General features: G+C 36.6%; 1 pseudogene across 1 annotated transcript in view; it reads left to right on the top strand.

Annotated features, from left to right (window-relative positions):
- LOC308552588 (olfactory receptor 5AK2-like) overlaps positions 1 to 15,479 on the top strand; it is a 62,501-nt pseudogene extending 47,022 nt beyond the window's left edge. The window contains exon 3 of the transcript in view: positions 14,869 to 15,479. The product of the transcript in view is annotated as an olfactory receptor 5AK2-like (transcript). The remainder of the gene's footprint in view (positions 1 to 14,868) is intronic.
- The last annotated feature ends 656 nt before the right edge of the window (positions 15,480 to 16,135 follow it).

The following is a 16,135-nucleotide window of genomic DNA, read 5'->3' as shown; positions in this document are numbered from 1 at the left end:
GAGCAAGGGAGCATCCTGGAAAGGAGTCACACACATTAGTGTCCTTCCACAATGCCAGGTTTGTTAGGGGAGACCTCCCCAATCTGCCAGTAGAGTCACATACAAATTACACACAAAAAGGGGGAGCTTATGAGATTGAAGCGAGCAGAGTGAGGGTCCAGCATGAAGTCCCAGTCAGTGGTGGCACCTGCAGGTGAAGAGGTGGGCATCAGTCTTAAACCAGGCAGCTAGTGGTGGCACACATGCGGTAGAGTGGACATCTGGCAGGGCTCCGGGTGTGACCCAGGGTGTAGCCAAGCTCAAGTGCTAGGTGGTTGGAGCTCTCAGTTCTTACAGTGGAGGTCCCACTCATATCGGTATCCAGATGGAGTTTTTATCCAAGTGCCGAGACTTGTGATTCTGGGCATTCCCGATCCCTCCTAAGGGCATTCTTCTTACACCCCATTACCTCAGTCTTGACAAAACTGTCATGAATGACAGTGACTCCATATTGGATTGTCAAAGGTGTCCCCAAACTGCTGTGCTCTTGCTCTATTATCTATCATCTATCATCTATCTATCATCTATCTATCTATCTATCTATCTATCTATCTATCTATCTATCTATCTATCTATCATCTATCTATCATCTATCTATCTATCATCTATCTATCATCTATCATCTATCTATCTATCATCTATCTATCATCTATATCATCTATCTATCTATCTATCTATCTATCTATCTATCTATCTATCTATCTATCTATCATCTATCTCTCTAATCTATCATCATCTGTCAGCTATATTCCTGATCCTTTTTGTGGTACTGTTTCATGGTAATTTTATAATTCAGAAGAGCAGAAGTAAAATTTTAGTTTTACAACAATAAATTAAATTTTGAGCTCATGATATAGAATAATATGACTCTTTGTTATACTCTTGAATGTTCAGCTATGACCAGAGAATAAAAAGAATGTTCAGCTATGCTCAGAGAATAAAAAAAAGTTAGGCTTCTATGGGCTGAATTATCAAAATGTGACCTAAATCCCCACACACTGGTTTTAAAGTGAAGTGCCATGAAATCAATAAAATTCGCAAGTAGGTGATGTAACTAAGTTTGTTAATTGGTTCACAGAGTATTCGTTCATAAAGTAGGTCACTTTGCTTCTAAAGCATTAAATGATAGATTTAGGAACAGAATATTGGTTCCGGGCCTTCAAAGTGTATAAAGAACCGCTAGTATAGAGGCAGAATGCAATAATGGCATAACACAGGTTCAGAGTGTGCCAAAACATCACCGAATTTCTAGCTGTTATAATATAAAGCTTACTTTTTTTTTTTCCTTTCAAAAGAAAAAAATATACTTGAGATAAGAAAGGAGAGAGAACCCTCCTAGTTCTGGGAGCTTTGAGTGAAGGCACAAAGCCTATACACCCCAACTGTGAAAAAATGACTTGAAAATTTCATTATTCTGCTTTCACTTGCTTAAGAGAATAACCTCGACACTAGATTAATGGAAAATAGAACTGAGTTTCCACACACTGTAAACATCTCCACTGTGTGACTAGAGGACGTCAGTAGAGCTGGTGATCTGAGGCCAACAGTGGAGTGTGAAGGCTCGTCCCCTAAGGACAGTGGAAGTGAGGGGGCTTGTTTGACTTTGACTTTTCAAAACTGCCGGGGAAGAGTGTTCTTTGTCTCCTGCCTTTTGAAAGGAGCTGGAAGCTGGAGGTACGTGAGAGCTGATTGTCTCCAGTCTCCCTTCGCATGAATATCCTTGGCCCTTTGCCTTGGTTTACTTTACACTTTGTATTACCTCATCACTCTTATTTTCCTCTGCTGTTCTGCCCCGAAGAGCTTTTCCTGAATGTGATTTTTCTGTCTCTCCCTTCAGAGCTGACCGTGCTGAAATCTAATAAAAAACATCAAAAGGCTGCCCTCAAGGGTCGGATAATAATGACTTTTGCCTGGGAATTACAATCTGTTAATAACGCAGTGCTTCTGAGGGAGCCTTTTTTGAAAGAGCCCAATACAATATATTTTCCCATTCTACAGATTTGAAAATCAGGGTGTATAAAAGAAGAAGGAAATAATGATTCTAAATGATTAGGTGCCAAAATATTATAGTAAATAAAAACAGCTGACAATGCCATTTACTGTGTTCACTGATACTGTGCTAGGTGCTGGGCTTTTTAAATATGTCAATTCTAATTCCCACATTAACTTTATAAATTAAATGGCATTGTTTCCATCTGCTGCTGAGTCCCAGGGCTAAGATTTGACCTTCAACCTGTCTCCTTCCGAAGCTTGGTCTTTGTCACGTCACACAGTGTCATCTCCCAATTGAGATGATAATGTAAGTTGTACATTAAGTTTTCAAAAACATTTTTATCAACTATTATGTTATCCTCCTAATAATCTTTGCATTGAATGGGGTTTATTAACTTTTCCTTACAGGTAAAGAAACTGAGACCATGGAGACACTCTTATCTACTACAAAGGCTAATCACATTATAGGAAATAGAACTCAGGCCATCTGTGTCAAAATGCGTTTACATTAGGTCACATCGTCTGTTTTTGAGTGTTTATTCTGGGCTGGACCCAAAGCAGCGAAGGTCAATGATACAGGTGTCAAGATTTCCACAAATAACCACATAACTTTACGTGACATTACTAAAGCTGTGGGTAAAAGGTGCTATTAGATACTGGAGAAAAATGCAGTTGTAAGTTTCCTGGGAGCAGGAACCCTACGTCCCCAACAGCTACAGAGCGCCTGGCGAATGAATAGCTGCTGTATGAATGCGGAATAACTTGACATTTACAGACTAAGAGAGAGCCTATTAATGAAGATGAACACATAAAACCTGAACAGACAACACTGGTTTCTAGTTAGCATTGTAAAGCTGCAACCTGTCAGCTTGTCTGCGAGACCCGTTGATTAAAAAAGAGAGAGCACGCCTACCCCCCTTTCAAAAGGCTTCACTGGGAAAATAAGGTCTGAGAAAAAATTTTTTTTTTCAAATTTAAATCTGTACATCATATCAATTTTATCTCTTCACTGAAAATTCCGCTCGGCTTAGCAGTGGTGTCTCTGTCTTTGAATGCATTCAAAACGGCTTTGTATCCCTCACAATATGTTAATGCTTTTGACCAATAATTAAATGTTCTTGAGTGTCTACGATGTGTTAGTTCTGTTTGTAAATACTGGAGATATAACAGTAAACAAAGTAGAAAAAAATTCTTTCCTCACGTATGGTATATTCTAGTGCAGGAAGAGAGAATAAAAATTAAATGTAATGTCAAATGGGGGTAAGAACAGTGAGCAGACCAAACAGCACAGCGAAGCGGGGGGGGGGGGGGGCGGCCTCCCATGGAAGCTCCCCCACTGCAGCGAGGGGGAGGCCCGCGCCAGTGGCGGGAATGCGGAGGGGGTAAATCTGCATCTGTCCCTGCCCTGAAATACCTGTCTCGCTCACCTAGGAGCCGGGCCCTTAGGTTGCGACTGCCTTGGTTGCTCTCTAATGCCATCATTTATTTTGTGTTTGTATTTCATCAAGCTTTCTGAGTTACTCTAGGTGAGAGATTCAGTCTGCTATCAACAATGCACTTAGAGCTGGGTCACAGAATATGGAGTTTTAAAAATGTGAATTTATACCCTGTGCCCCTTAGAGAGCCACTTCCCGCTTTAGCTGTTAACATTTAAATCCACCCATACAGAAGTTAACATTTTCTTCCTAAAGAGAGAAAACATTCTCTACACTATTTGTTCTCATCGTTGTCTCATGTTCCTGCTGTATACTGTGCTTCTTTTATCTTAAAATGAGATAGACTTTGCAGTTTTGAAATATGGTCATTCCAATTTCTGTGTATGAGGCAAGGTGTCAGGTGTGATATTTTAAAGCACAGTACTAAAACAGTATGTATGTTTGGGTGTTGGGAAGGAAGCTGGGGAAAGGTTGTAGAGGCGGCTGGTTTTTTCGGTTCTGTGTTCTTGAAAAAACCTGATGGTAAGCTAATATTTTAATTGAAACTATAATTTTCATTTATACCTAGAAAAGAAAAAATCAAAGAGATAGGATATGTTTAAAACATCTGTTAGTGTATGATTTATAAAGGAAACTATATAATAAATATACAGTTAACATTATATTGCATTTCTGAAAATATGAACTCTAAAGTAGTTTGCAGAGTTAAAAATCATTTGCAGTGAATCTGTGTTTTATATACATAGTAGTTGCTCAAGTTCTGTATTTTATAAATGTGTTTTTAAACCTTTTATTTATTGGCAGTTGATTTTTATTGCTATTTATTTAATTTGTATTGCTATGTAGTTGCTAAATTTTCATAACTTCAATAAGAAAGAAATATATACTCAGCACTATAGGATTCACAATGAGAACTGAATTAGTTAGAAGTCAAATGTCTTTGAAAAGGAGGAATTGATAGTAACTGTTAATTGCGATACGTTTTTAATCCTCACAAATCTATAATACAGATCTGGTTCCCATTTCACAAATGTGGAAATTAAAAAGCAGAGTTTTAATAACCAGTTTAAGATTGTTACATGAGTATAAGTGGAAGAGTCCGGAGGAGTTAAAACCATTTTGCAGAGTGCGCACAACTGCTCCCAGTTATTCAAACACTAATATGGGTTCCTCCGTCAAGGAATTTTGCAGACGTCATTAAAGCCCTTCATCAGCTGAGTTAATTGAACAGGAGAGTATCCTGTGTAGGCCTGAATGAATCTGAAGGCCTTTACTTTATGTTCAGGTCTTCTCTGAGTAAGGACCTACCAGCTGTGGACAACAAGCCCCGACCCTGAGAGTGGGTCCCAGCTGGCCCATGACCTTGCTCCCTGCCTTCCTGCCTGCAGGCCTCCTCCTTGCTCCTCCAGCCTCCACAGTTACATGAATAGACATATATTTGCTCATCGATGTGATCTCTTACTGGCTTGGCTTCTCTGGTTGAACCTTGACTAATACTCTTTCCTGCCCTGCAAAGCTAATACTTAAAAATTGGATCTGACCTTGGTCAAATTCAAAATGGAAATACAGGGAGAGAACAGCGAGTTTAAAAGTAAGGTGGAGGGAGGGGAGAGACAAGGGGAGAGTCTTTCATACTGAATGTTTATACCTAGATATTGAAGCGCATCTTTAAAAAGAGTACTTTTGCTGCCATTCGAAAAACTCATTTTCAATAACTTTTGACATCTTTTCTACAATTATATGATATTAAATAACTATAATTAGTAGGTATCAGTATTGGGTTAGTAACAGTAGGAGGTATGACATATTAACATTTTTCAGTGTGAACACTTTGATTTTCGATTATAGGGCAAAAGTTTTGCGGCTGTTAGATTGGTTCTTGAGAATTCTCAACAGATTAGTGTAAACTGCTCTTCTGAAGGGCATTGTCTTATAATCTGCTCAATAGTATCCAAGCAAAACACTTTCCCTTTTAATTAATGAATACTGGCATACAAAATCTAATAAAAATATTTTTAGGGACTGAATGTTTGTGTCCACGCCAAATTCATGTATTGAAGCCCTAACCTCCAGTATGACTGTATTTGGACATGGGGCCTTTAAGAAAGCAATTAGGGTTAAATGTGGTCGTTAAGAGTGAAGCTGTAATCCAACAGGGTTGGTGTTCTTATAAGAAGAGGAAGAGAGACCACAGTGCTCTCTCTCTTTCCACCAGTGCGCAAGGAAGCGGCCATGTGACACACAGTGAGATGGTGGCCACCTACAAGTTAAGAAAAGAGGCCATAGAATAAGACCTACCTTGCCGGCACCTTGACCTTGGACTTTCTGGCCTCCAGAACTGTGAGAAATAATTTTCTCTTGTTTAAGCCACCCAGTCTGTGGTATTTTCTTATAGCAGCCCTAGCAGATTAAGAAAAATGCTAAACATAAAAGATAGGGTTTGATTAAACATTAGTTAATTAATAAATAAATATTATGTACTTAAGTATCTCAAAAAGCATATACTACAAAAAAAAATCTTGTAAACATTTTATTTTCCTAGGATTGCACTTTTAAGCTATAGTAAATGCATGCAGAAAATGTAAGCATAATAGATTTGGAAGGAAAAAATAGTAGGCTTTGAAATCTACAGCAATGAATATAAGGCCTCCACTTGTTGATCTCTAATGTGAATAATGAAGGAGATGGTAGATTCCTTTCTGTATTGCTGAGGTTGTTGGCTGTATTTTTGCTGTGTGTCTTTTAAAAGCAAGTATATGTGATAAGATCTGGTGCTCTCACTAAAAGAATTTGACAATTGAAGGAAAAAGACCCCAGTTAGGGACTATAGAAAGTTGTAATCGCATTACCACAAGGAGAATCTCAAACCTTTAACTCACTTTTTTATATCCGAAGAGGGCGGGGGAAAAGTGGCTCCTACAGAGCAAAATCCAAGTTAATTATACCTTCACAAAATATTCTTCCTACTCCCACTTATGTCCTCTTTTATTTGAAACCTATCTTTGTCTTGCTAAAGCGGTTAGGACAGGTTTCATGTCACACAATTATTTACAAATTGTTATTAAGATTTAATGCATGAACATTTAGATTAGAGTATAAATAGAAAAGCATAGTTGATTAAATAGAATAAACATATGAGAATGGTTTAAAACTTCTCTTTCAAATGTCATGAAAGACTCTATTTAAAAATGTATTTTCCTTTTAAACAAAATCTGAGTAGGAAAAATTCTTCAAAATATTTATGATAAATTCACTTTTTGGCTCATCAGCATTACTTTTAAAACACATGCACACACACATTCAAACTATTTTACTTTTTCTTTTCTTAGAAATAAGACTTTGCCCAGAGCCAATGATTTTTTTTTTTTTTAATTCTAAATTGTCCTCTGTAAAAGCCAGCCCTAGTCTTAGGACAGCCCTCCTGAATTGAGAAGGAGACTGTTGTGTCTTGCCAGACTCCTCTGAGCCAATGAATTTTAATTCCCAAAGATTGGATTTGATGTGAAATCTAAAATTCTGGACATGCAAATTGCCTCTAAACTCCCATTCTTGGTTAAAGTTATATAATGCTTTGTTTTCTTTAAAAGGATTTGCTACCTTTATTGGTACTGGGTTGTTTTTTTAGGTCATATAAATCCAAAATAGAATTTAAAATAGTTAAAAATCCTAGCGATGGTGATTAACCACCATAGCTAGCTTTACCTACAACCCAGATCAGAACTCTTTGAAACTCTTTTAATGCACTGAGTGACTCAGGATTCCAGCGAAGGATCCCGTGCAATGAGGTCTTCAGACATGCTGGCGCTTCCCCCTTTCTCAACCATCTCTAGCTAGAACTAAAGATGAGCTATGTTGTGCTCATATGTAGACACATGATGAGTATATTTTTGTCTAGATGAGGACATTTAGGAAAATGAAATTCTAAACAAAGTGCTTACTGCACTGCTGATATTTTTGTTGTTGACGGTAATGCTTTAGATGTTCACTTTTGTTGTTGAGCTTCACCCTTGCTTTCCCCCCAATGCCCCCCTTTTCTTGTACTTCTCCTAGGCTGGCCCAATTTTAGAACTGGCTTTCTCATTAACATTTCCTGTAAAAAGTGGATAGTTATCAAAGGCATTATAAAATTTAACCTTTCAAGTTACAGATTTTATCTCAGTCTTTTAATTATAAACCTGAAGATTTAATCTGATTGGGTTTACACTTTGTTCTAGACTTGGAGATATAGCAGTGGACAAGAAATGAAAAAATTAAATAAAATTTTCTACCCTCATGAAGCTTCTATCGAGTAAATGTGTGTATCTATATCTTTACATAAAAATAATTTGTATTAAAAATAGTCTGTTTTTAATGCAATGTACATGAATGAAGATACACACATCTCTCTATACAAGCAAAGGGAAATTGCTGGTCCCTGAATTGAGAGTGAAAAATAAGTATCAGTTTTAAATAAAATGACCAGGCGCGTGTTTCCCTGAGAAATTGGCATTTGAACAAAGACCTGAAGGGGGTGCCCCATGTCACAGAATGCTATTTTGTGACAGAGCCAGAAAGAATTGGGACAATAGTTGGTTTTAATAGATACAGAAGTAGAATCTTAGAAACAGCACATAGCTTTTTTATTTTATTTTTATTTTTAGATATATCTTTATTGATTTCAAGAAGAGGAAGGGAGAGGGAGAGAGAGAGAGAAACATCAACAATGAGAGAGTCGTCATTGATCGGCTGCCTCCTGCAGGCCCCCTACTAAGGATCAAGCCCGCAACCCGGGCATGTGCACTAACCGGGAATCGAACCATGATCTCCTGGATCCTAGGTCGATGCTCAACAGCTGAGCCACGCCCGGCCCGGCCAGCACATAGCTTTTTAATGTACTTGACAGAAAAGTATGTCCGTCTTTAAGAGAAAAGTAGAAGCATTACCAAGAGTTGGAGGGTTAAGAGTTCTTTGCTGTAGGAAGTTGCTTTGAAGGAAATAGATGCAATTATTAAGAATCCTGGATAAAACAGCAAGGTTTAAAAACACATTTTATTTTGTTTCATTATTTAACATATTCAGAAACTAATGTCAGACATTTTAGAAAAGAAATCAGGTAAGTCTCTCTGTGTATATTAAGAGAACCTGTGGCTATTTGGTAGCAAGAAACAATGGAAAGCGGATGGTCCAGAACATAGGGTAGAGGTACAAGTAAAAATATGATCTGGAAACAAGGGAGATTTATTGAACATAAAGAAAAAAATGGGAGATCCAAGTCAAAGCTCTGGTTTTAATTATATGTAATATTTAAAAGTAAATGGAAATAAATAAACTTGTGGAAATATACCGTGAGGTAGATTATTTCACTGATGACAGGGGAGTTTTATTAAAAAATTCCTGGTACCAGAAAGAAAGGGGGTGGGGAGAGGTAAGGGAAGGTTAAAGGGGGGATAAACGGTGATAGAAAGGGACTTGACTGGGAGTGGTGAACACACAATACACTATACAAATGATATATTATAGAATTGTACCGCCAAAACCCATATAATTTTTTTAACCAATGTTACCCCCAATAAATTCAATAAAAATAAATAAAAACTAAAATAAAAATTAAATAAATAAAAAAATAAAAAATTCCTGGTATACAATAGTATTTCGGGATATGCTTCATGTAATATAAGAGCAGAAAAATTCACTAAGGATATTATGCAAAAAGAAGAAATAAATTTTCAAATAAATTTTTTAAAGTAAAATGTGGTCGTACACCATCAGCATAAAAATCTACTCCTGTGTTAAATATCATCAACTAAATATTATCCTGTATTAATGGAATGAATATAACAGTATAGCTGATTCCTCCAATACAGAATCTGAGCAAATCTGTTCAAACAGATGCAGACACATATGATTTTGAGTTGCTAACATATTCATGTGGTTCAAACATCATAAAAATATGAGAATATTCTTGGAATGAATTTTCTATCTCACTCTTGTAGCATATACTACATGCTATTTTACACCTTAAAGTTCTTGCCATTTTAATCCATTTGTAAAGTACTTCCTCATTCTTTTTTATTTTTTAGCAATTTAAAAGTATCTGATTGTGTGGATATACCATGGTTTATGTAATCAGCCCTCCATTCATGAAAATTTAGGTGGTTTTCTTTCTTTCACCATTACAAATAATGCCGCAATGACTGATCAAGTGCATATGTAATTTCACACATGTGGTAATCTATGTCTAGGAGTAGAATTATGATGACAGAGAATATACACATTTTAATTTTGATAAATGCTGCCAAATAGGCTCACTAGAGATAGTTATTAATTTACTCTCTCAGTAAATATCATGAGAGGTACTATTTCCTTATAGCCTTGATAACACTGCATTTTGCATTTAGCCTTTCAGGTAGGTGCAAATTTTGCTTCACTGCTGTTTAAATTTGTTTCTCTTAATACATACCTATTTGCGTATCTTCTTATGAATTTGAGAGATATTTCATTTTAAGAGAACCCTCTTTTCTTATCCTCTGCCCATTTCTCCATAGGAAGAATAGCCCATTGTCTGAGATATGAGTTACATTCTCCCTACGTGTGTAATATGAGTATTTTGCTGATTAATTAATTAATTAACTGATTTATTTATTTTGCTTATTTATAGGGTGAGCAAAAGTAGGTTAATAATAATAAATAATACAATAACTAATAAATAAATAATAATACAAGAAAAAGCTCTGTGTTTCATGTGCTCACAACTATAAAGACACTTTTGCTCATTCCTGTATTTATTTATTTTTGTCACTTGCATGTTTTGTTTTTTAACTGAAATTTATGGCTTCTGAATTTGTCATAGAGAGAAAGGCTCTCCCTACTCTGAGGGGAAGCATTCTCCAGGATTTCTTTTCTCCTAGCACTTTTCAGGTTACACACACACACACACACACACACACACACACACACACACCACAGTCTGTCTGTCCATCTCCTATATTTATTATTTGAAATTTACCTAGGAATGGGCCCCATTTTATCTTAGTTCCCATGTACCCCTAGCTGTCTAAACAGAATTCAATGAAAAATTAATCTTCACTGAGGTAAGATGCCCCATATTCTTGTGCTAAACTTCCAAGTGTATTTGGGTCTGCTTATGTTCTGAGCAATCTGAATTTTGCCTCACTTCCATTTGTTGTATTGATAGCAGGCTACACTTATGTTGCTCATTCTGCCCGTGATTTAGTCTTCAATTTTAATTCTTATCAAAATTTTTTTGCAGTTTATCTCTGTGTTTTGTTTGTTTTGTTTTGTTTTTGCATCGGGCTACCACACCCATCAATTACTATCACATTTCCCAGCACTCCATAATGCTCATTAAGGCCAGTGCCAGAATTGTCCAGTGCACCCTTGGTCAGTTTTAAGCCCCATGCCTTTGCTTGAGCTTTTCCACCTACCTAAAATGACCTTCTTTTTCTTCTCACCCTATACAAATTCTACTCAACGTCAACGCCTAATTCAAATCTAAATCACCTACTTGCAATAGTCAGTATACATTTGACTATCAACACATGTATTACTCCTTATTTCTCCCATACTTATTAAATGTCCTATTTGATTTAGTAGTATCATGCTTTCTCATTTTATAAACTGTTGGCCTCCTACAATTAGATAATAAATTTCTCATAATTAGAGACCATTTCTTATCTTTCCATTCCTATTCAATACATGCTAGTTGGTCTATTGATTGATTAATTCTTCCAGCCAGTACTTAACTAGTAGTTATTGAGCATTGACTATGCTCCTTAGTTACAGGGAAAGTGCCTTAACATAATGAATAAGGTCTTTTACTTGATCAGTCCTCAGTCTACTTTCAGCTCTCTTGGTCTTCCACTTTGTACCTACCTTTAAACTCCAGCCTCGCTGAACTTCTCACCCAGTATCTGATATATCAGACGCTATTTCTATCATGCCTTTGCATTTGCTATTTGCTGATCCCTTGCTACCCAGTTCCCCGTTAGTGCTCTGCTTCTGCCCCTTCTTAGAGCTGATAGGCCAGTTGGTCTCAGTTCCACTAGATTGTGAGGTCCAGGAACCTGTCTTATTCACACTTGTATACTCACAGCTCAGCAGTTGGAGAGTGGGGGGAGGATGCATCGGTCTGGGAATGATCACCAGGATAGTCAGAGTAGTAGGATGGGGGTGGGGATCCCATACGTTTAAAATCTGGGGAAAGAGAAACTTTAAAAAATGGGGTAGTCTACAGGGGTGTCAAAAAATGAGATTGGAGGAAAGACCTTTGAGTTTGGCATGGAAGAGATCATTGAAGTCTTTCTTGAGACTGATTCTTAAGGAAGCAAAGGTAGGTGCATGGAAAATACTAAAGCACTGGTGCTGAAGAATTGAATATAGCTCACATTTTTGAAAATTTTGTCAGTGAAAGGAAAGAGGAAACTATAATGGCGAGTAAAGATGTCAGCACTGACACAGGGAAAATATTTCCGGAATGGGAGAAATTAGATGACTTTAACATGTCCACAAACATTCATTAATACAGCCCTAACATAATTTTTTCCCATATCTTTTAAAGCGGTAAGAAAAAATATGATTACATTGGGATAAATTATATAAGAAAAATAATACTTAAACCAAACGCTGTTGTTCCCTGCTCTGCCACTCTTTTCTCTCAATATAGCACAACACAATGCAGTCTGAATGACTTTCAACACAGTCCTGTTTATGAAATGTTACCTGATAAAGTATTTCTTGTTTGTTTTAATTGTTCTCATTAAATTTAGCTCATTACTCAATCCTTAAATCTCACTACCTCTGTGAAGTCTTCATAAACACTTCTAGTTAGAATCTTTATGGAATGTACCAACATTCTTATACCATTTATTTATATTTCTTAAGAACAAATAATGTAGTCACTTCTATCATTGTTTTTGACAGGCTTTATTTTTATAGCAGTTTTAGGTTTACATAAAAATGGAACAAAAAGTACAGAGGTTCCCAAATACCTCCCCTCTCCTACCCTCATTTCCCCCTATTATTAACATTTTGAAATGGTGTGATACATTTATTACAGTTGATATACATTACTATTAACTAAAGCCCATAGTTTACATTGGGGTCCACTCTTTGTGGTGTGCAATTCTATAGGTTTTGTCAAATGCATAATGTCATGTATTCATCATTACAGTACCATACAGATAGTTTTACTGCCCTAAAAATCCCATGCTCCACATATTCAGTTTTTCTTCTCCCTTAACCCCTGGCCCTTCCAGAATGTCATATAGTTTGAATCATATAGTATACGGCCTTTTCAGATAGACTTTCACATAGCAATAGGTATTTAATATTCTTTTTGTAGCTTTTTGTGGCTTAATAGCTCATTTCTTTTTATCACAATAATACTCTGTGTGGCTATACCACAGTTTATCTTTTTAGCTATTGATGGGCATCTTGGTTGCCTCCAAGTTTGGGCAATTATAAAGTATTATAAACTTATGTTTACAGGTTTTTATGTGGAGATAAGCTTTGACTCAGTTGGGTAAATACCGGGGAGAGTGTTTGCTTGACTGTATGGTAAGATGTTTAGTTTTATAAGAAGCTGCCAAAGTGCTTTCCAAAATGACCCTACCATTTTGCATCCCCCCAGGAATGAATGAGAGTTTCTGTTACTCCACATCCTTGCTAGCATTTGGTATTGTCAGTGTTTTGGACTTAAGCCATTTTAATAGATGTGTGGTTGTTTATGTGTGTAGTGGTTCTCATTGTTTTAGTCTGTAATTCCCTAATGACATATGATATGGAGCAGCTTTTCACATGCTTATTGTGACCTGTATATTTTCTTTGGTGAAGTGTCTGTTCAGATCTTTTGTCCATTTTATAATTTGGACATTTTCTTATTGTTGGGTGATAATAGCTCTTTGTCTATCTGAATACAAGCCTTTATGAAATATATGCTTTACAAAATATTTTCCCCAGTCTATGGCTTATATTTTTATTCTCTAAAACTTATATCTAATTAAATATTATAGTTAACAATAATGTGATGTAGGGTGGGATTTTGTTTTGGGAATTTTTTTCGGTTAAATTTAATTAACTTGGCAAACCCCATAATATGCCATGAGACTTTGGCTCCAGCTGCTGTCACGATTTCCTCCATGAAGTACAGAACAGTTAGCTGAGAGCCCAGTTTTCAATGTTTGCCAGTGGCTCAGGAATTTGAGAGTGTGTTTTAAAATATAAGAAAATTATTTTCCTAAGTGTGTATAAGCCATCAAATGAGAGCTTATCATTCTAACTTGATGGGTGACCAATATTTAACCTGCATATAAAACTTTCTCAACATATAGTTTACAAGATTAATATAATTCCTTCAGAGAAACCAAAAGAATTCTTAACTTTCAGTTTATCTTTTTTGTGGTTTCAGTGGTTTCTGGAAAAATAATTGAATATATCTTAATACTAACATAACCCTTTTAAACAACCAAACTACTGAGTAAGTTTTTATGGCACACAGAGAGGACAGTAGTTAGGATACAATTCCAGAGAGTAAAGGCAAAGGAAAACATGATAATGTCCCACCAGAAAGGACTGGGAAATGTTTTGCAAAATGTCAGCCCCCTGGTCTTTACGAACTGGGAATGAGTCCAGTCTAGGAACTTGAAGTCACCATCCCAAACAACTTGGATCAAACGTATGTGAAAAGTTACAAATTTGGTAATCAGTTTATGCATCTCCTTTCCCAGTTATGAAATACAAACCAAGTAAGCCAAATGGCAATTTATGTTTTTATCTATCTTGACAGTGTATAATAATAATTTTCATTATACAGTATTTTTGCTGTATATAAGACTACATACTTTTTGTTTTACTTATAAAACATTTTCATTTTTCTACTGTGAAGTTTTGCAGCATCTTGGGAGCGATAGCAGAGATATAGCAGATATCAACAAAAGCCAAATGTTGTAGGAAGACGTGCGTGAGTGTTTGAAGTCTGGAATCCGTCTTGATGAGCGGAATCATTCCAATGTTACCCACCATAGAGGCCACATAGATAGCTAGACATACAATGAAGAGGGCATACTGAAACCTCTGTTGGGCGCCAAATCCCAGAAAAAAGAATTCAGTCACTTCAGTGCTATTTCCTTGTGTCATGACTACCAGAAATCCTCAGCAGCTCCTACTGTTTCTACTTCTGAATTTCTGGAGGGGCATTTTCTGGAGTCTGCAAACAACCAAAGACAAAAATTCCTGGTGCATTTCTCTGACTTCCAGGCTTGGATCGTCTTCCAGATACTAAAGCAAATGTCTGTGCTGGACATGGTTTCCGAGGATAGAAAGGTGGCGGAGGACAATGGGGATGTTGTGCAATTGTTGGTTTATGCAACACTCTCAACCAGTTAGCGCCTGGCTGCTACGGCAGTGGACCATTCTGTAGCCTTCTGGAACCCACTTCACTATCCCATTGTCATGTCCCAAAGAGTCTGCACCCATTTGGGAGCTGGCTCAAACGTCATGGGCTCCATAAATGCTTCTGTGCACACAGGTCTTGCATTTTCACTGTCCTGCAAGACCAATACCATCAATCACTTTTTCGTGATATTCCACCAACTCTTGCCCCTCCGTGCTCCAAGACTGTCATCAACGTTATGCTACTTGCTGTCTTTGTGGAACTTAACTTGATGCTCACTGTGTCAGTTGTCATCTTTTCCTACACCTATATCACGGCCACCATCCTAAAAATGTTTTCTACCAGAGGGACGATAAAAGTCTTCTCCAGGTTTGCCTCCCACCTGGCAGCAGTCACCATTTTCTATGGAACCCAGTCATACATGTTACCCACAGCCTCATTTGAATAATTTCCAGGAGAATATGAAACTGGCTTCCACCTGCCATGGTGTTGTGATTCCCATGTTGAACTCCCTGATCTATAGTTTTAGGAGTAAGGAAGTAAAGGAAATTCTAAAAGTTCTTCTAGATTGGATCCAAGTTGTTCAAATTCAGCACATCAGGGCATCCAATGGAGATGTTTGACCACGGTATAATGTTTCTGAAGTTGGAAACACATTCACATCTTAAAGCAATGCTACCTCTTTAAACAATTACGTTCTTAGAATGTGGGAAATATAGAAACATGTCATGGGACTAACTTTCCCTTGAGTATAGTTTGAGAAACTTATACTACCCATGAAAAAAAGGGTTTTATTGACATTTTAAAAATTATTAAGAAGTATATATTGACTTTACAAAGTACTTAGCTGTTTCAAATATTTCAGCTATGTTCTTAAAGACCAGAAAACTCCAATTGTGTATATAATTAATTTTGAAACTGAAGTTCATTATTTTCCATTCATTTAAACAAGTTCCCTAAATTGTCTACAAAGAGGTTCTTTATATGTTCTGTTCCAATTATTGCATCCACCCGAATATAAAATAAACTGATTTAAAGAGCAAAAAAATATTAAAATTAAAAATTTTATTAATAAAAATATTCCACAACCAGTGGTAGACTAGATAATAGGTAGTCACAGTTTCTAGTCTCTTATTTCACCTGCTAGACATCTCTACCTGAAGGTTCCATCAATCTCAAATTTAATATGATGTCTTTTTCTTGTTTCCAAAATCTGTTATGTTTTTATATCTCTTGCCTCAATTAATGCCTTTAAAACTTATCCTGTTTCCCAGGCTAG

The sequence above is a fragment of the Miniopterus schreibersii genome, assembly GCF_964146895.1.
Source record: "Miniopterus schreibersii genome assembly, chromosome: 2".
Taxonomy (NCBI): Eukaryota; Metazoa; Chordata; class Mammalia; order Chiroptera; family Miniopteridae; genus Miniopterus; species Miniopterus schreibersii.
This window is presented reverse-complemented; position numbering and strand designations above follow the sequence as displayed.